The sequence below is a fragment of the Sinocyclocheilus anshuiensis genome, unplaced genomic scaffold, assembly GCF_001515605.1.
Source record: "Sinocyclocheilus anshuiensis isolate Anshui unplaced genomic scaffold, SAMN03320099.WGS_v1.1 scaffold112, whole genome shotgun sequence".
In the NCBI taxonomy this organism is placed as follows: domain Eukaryota; kingdom Metazoa; phylum Chordata; class Actinopteri; order Cypriniformes; family Cyprinidae; genus Sinocyclocheilus; species Sinocyclocheilus anshuiensis.
Genome location: NW_015557175.1, coordinates 1,801,058 through 1,805,606, shown reverse-complemented (window position 1 = coordinate 1,805,606; position 4,549 = coordinate 1,801,058). Strand labels below are relative to the sequence as shown.

At 38.2% G+C, this 4,549-nt stretch overlaps 1 long non-coding RNA gene across 1 annotated transcript in view; it reads left to right on the top strand.

The window, feature by feature from the left end:
* LOC107678457 (uncharacterized) overlaps positions 1 to 4,549 on the top strand; it is an 11,068-nt gene that overhangs the window by 2,272 nt on the left and 4,247 nt on the right. The window lies entirely within an intron of this gene.

Here is a 4,549-nt window from a genome sequence, read left to right as displayed (position 1 = left end):
ATATATATACAACATTTTGAACCATAACTCATGATTATTAGTTTTTATTAACTCAAAATCAGTATGTGTATGCAGTCTATATGAATCCATTTTCCACATTCCTGATCATATTAAGAAACTATATTTGTTATGTATATTTGCATCAGCATAATTACAATGGATGGTAATATTTGCATTTGGAACTTTTTTGGTTTGTCCCAATATCCTTCTCCACAACGTTAAAATAGCTTTCTTTTGAAATCAATATATTGAAATCAATTATATTTAATCAAACTAATGTAATAGTAATAATAATAAGAAGAATGATGATGATGATGATGGTATGTATCTTTATCTTAAAACTTTGTTTTTAGGCAAACACGTTCTATTAAAAACTAATTATAATAATTGTTTTCAAATGAATTCATATTGTTTAATCAAATAAAAAGGTTTTAAAATCCCTCCTTTTACAATGTAAATATACTCCAAGTTGTCTTTTCAAGGCAACCGTTTTAGATAAAGTAAGAGACAAAGAGGCCATCAATATGACTGAAGAGCCGTTGGACAGCTGTTATATCAGGCAAACTTTGTCCGTCTCGCTAGATTGGTGTATTTGAGTTTAGAGCAGCGATGATGTGCCAATCATTCTGCCAAAATTGAAATAGAATCAACTGTAGTGGAGAAAAGCAGCAAAGTACCATGCCGTATCTGTAAATTGGAAAGCCACTTCAATTTTAGGAGCTAGTTTATAAATTCCATAGCTAAGCAGTCTGGCTGGAAGATGATCTATCGCCCTCATGTCTCCCAAACCCCAATTGATGTATGGTCGTATTATCTATTATGCTGTCCTACATGATTCTCTTTTATTGCTTTACTTGGTGTCAGACAGCAAAACGGATTACACATGAGATCAAATCAATACCAACTTTATTTACCGGCCTTTCAAATGTAATTCCCCCTTTTGTGGCTCTGACTCTGATAAAAACATATGGTAGCTGGAGGTCTGTGCTGCGAATTTGTGCAGGCTTTTCGGAGAGCGTACGTGTCAGTCTTCGTTCTGCGGTCAGTCTCTCTCCCCCGCCCCCTTGACCCTGCCAATCGACACTTCATCACCACGGAAATGAGAGGCCAAGTGGCGACGCAGCGGTCACTGGTTGTCGCTTTACCCCCGCGGTGACACCCACCTCATTACCCTGCTGGAGGCATGCTGGGTAATTGAAACAGAGTGAAATGGGCAGCAGTCCAGCACGTCCGCCTCTCAATGGGCTTTCATTACCCAAAACAAAAGCAAAGGGTCATGCTAAACAACAGATTTCCCTCCGTCAGCCCTCAAAGTAATGACTCAACCCTCAGCTTGACTTGAACTTCATTTTCACTCGAGCAACCATAATGCTTTAGTGCTACTGCCGTCCAAATGTCTCCAAAAGTCATAACGCTTTCATCAAAGTAATGTGTTTAAGTGAATGTTTTATCATTTGCATATGGTAGGGATAACGGCCTTTGAAATCTCATCGTTTGTTGTGGCGTTGAGGGTGCAAATGTATTAGAGTCTGTCGCACGCACTGTTGTTTACTTCTTCACTCTGCCATTGCATACTAAGAAATTTAGATCTAGCTCTGGCGTTGTCAAGAATATTGTTGACAGTCATTTGAGCACTGTCTAAAGCTCTTGTAATTCAAATTATTTTAATCTCAGGCCATTACGGAGATAATTACATGTTTGTCTGGCACTTTTGGATGCTGTGTCAAAAATAGTTTGTTTACAGTAATGGTTGATGAACTTGGACTGTTTTAGCACATCTTTTTTTTCTTCAAATTGGCAACACGTTTTATAATGATCTAGCATACCTGTTTTTTGTGATATTAAAAATGCAGGCTTAAGTCAGGTAGTAAAATACCATTAGATGCTGGCTTTGTTAAAGGGATGAAATTTCTGTCATTATTTACTCAACCTCATCTCATTTCAAACCCGCAAGACTTATGCTAGTCTTTCAAACACAAATGAAGATATTATTAATAAAACCTAAGTGTCTTTTGGCCCTCTATTGAATGTCAAATAAATCGAATCATTGATGCTTCAGAGAGTGAGATTGTAAAAGAAAAACAGTCATCTCTTCAGAAGACTTGGATTAAACCGCATGTTTCATTTTGTTTGCAATATCTTTATTAACTTTTTGAAGCATTGAAGTTTTGGTGGATTGGAGTTTCATTAAAGTTTCATTAAACCATTATTTTGTGTTTCAAAGATGAACGACATGAGAGTGAGTAATGATGACAGAATAGTACATTTTTGGGTGAACTGTCCCTTTAAACCAGACCTTATTAGGACTAGCCTAGTTTAACAGGCATTAATACTAGAGCAAAAATGTCCCCTTTAAAAGGTGAAGTAATCTTGATAGAATAACTTGAACACCAATGTACTTTTTAAATGTATTTACTCTCACTCATACAAAAAAGAAAGTTCAATTGGATTTCATAAACGGTCTTTTATAAATGGGATTTGTTATGTACGGAATATTCTTTGGTTTCTCTTGTAATGATACCACATGTTCTCAGTTTGGAGAACAGACTATTGGCAGCATTCTGTGTACCAGCACTTGTGTTGTAACGCTTGTGTCATTTTCCAGACCCACAAATATCCTCGATTCATGTACATCATCAAAATGATTTCTTATCTATGAAAACAAGGCTGTGAGGGATAGAAGTACAGTGCGGTTCAGTGGATTCTATTGTTGTTTAACAACATACTGAATGTTCAGCTGACAAAACGTCTTTCCAAAAAAAAAAAAAAAAGAAGAAAAATCAGTAGACAAACTGCACAAAACAGTTTTGAATGTTGATAAAAATTATGTCATGTACAGTATAGTAGGACCTTTATATGGTGCTTTCCATTTTTAAAGACTAATAAGTCTGTCCCCCAGAGCCTCATTTTCATGCATATTAAGTTCAATATGGTGTCTGACCAGATTAAGGTCTATACATAATATGGTATGATTTGAGATCTTGGTACTTTTTAAGATCCATATGAACTGATATAAAAATTAGTTTTTTTAAGTTTTGAGAGATTACCAATGTTCTGGCTAATATTATATATTTATACAGTGAAGTGACGTGTGGCCAAGTATGGTGTCCCATACTCGGAATTAGTGCTCTGCGTTTAACCCATCCAAGTGCACACACACAGCAGTGAACACACACACACACACACACTGTGAACACAAACCCGGAGCAGTGGGCAGCCACTGGAAACATTTTCTATTATAAAGAACTTTTCGTGCAGTGGAAAGGTTCCATGGATGGTAAAGATTCTTCATGGAACCATCAATGCCAGTCAAGTGTCTGTTACCTGGTATATATATTTGAGTTGGAAATAATCCCCAATGCTATTCCAATATTTACTAATATTAATTATAAGGTCATTGATTTATCACGCATTCTTGCTTTAAGAGCATCTGTGAGGCTGTGTTTGGCATAGAGCAGCCGGTGATCTCCAACATTCTGCATGTTCTTACAGATATTTAGAGTGTAGATGTTTATTTAAACGTCTGCATAATCTTGTATTCTGGATGAACGTGAGATCTGGCGCACGTTATTTGCTGATCGAGAAGTATTTCGCATACTAGGAATTTTCAGACCTTCTCAACTCCATCCCATTTCCCCGAGCTCTTATCGGGTGGTATTTTAGGATGTGACTTATTCCTCAGAAATCACATTAACTTTTTAGGCTGTCGCCCCCCGCAGCTGTCGAAAGTCTCTTTGGCATAGGAAAGCTGCGCCTGTGGTTCATATAGGAACTTCTACTGTTTTATTCGGTGCTTAAAGAGATATGAGCATGAGGTTTCTAAACCATTACAGTGATTAGAAAGCGCCTGGATGTGATCTCCTGAGCTAGCTTACTGCGCCGCTAATATCTCTTTTTCTCTCGCTCTCTCTGTGAGAGTGATTTTGTACGCTGTGCTTAAGACCATGCGTGGGGGCGTCGAGAGAGGATTTCAATGTGAACCTCCCTACTTCCTGCTTTTTTTTGGCTTATTTCAGTGAAGCTCTCTGTTCTTTTCTGTTAGCTGCCTGTAATGATGACAGGGGCGGCATCTTCATCGTTAAGCCTGGCAGTGCCCACGGCTGCTAGTCGTCTCAGCGCAGCGCTGCCCACTCACGCATGCTAGCCTTGGCACCAGCGCACCATAGCAGCGTGCTATCCGACATCCGAAGGTGGGGTTCCTTTCCGGAAGACCCTGAGTGTCTTTCCCAGGGAAAACCCACTCGTCCACCCATGCAGGATTCCTGAAAGGTCTTTCGCTGTTGGGCCTCTTGAAAGATGGAGGAAGAGAGGGGGTTTGGAGTTTGCTTTTTATACTTGCAGTGGGCGAACCGCTTTAAGTTGTCTGTCTTTAAGAGGAAGTGCTGGAGATTCATAGAAAGTCATATAACTGCTGTAAGTGTAGTTTTAAAGTACTACATTTAGTACTTTAGTAATACATTGCATTTTCAGTATCACATTTAAACTGGTTGGAAAAAAAACTGTAATTGCACATTTAAAAATAAATGCAATAATTTTTACATTTTTAAAT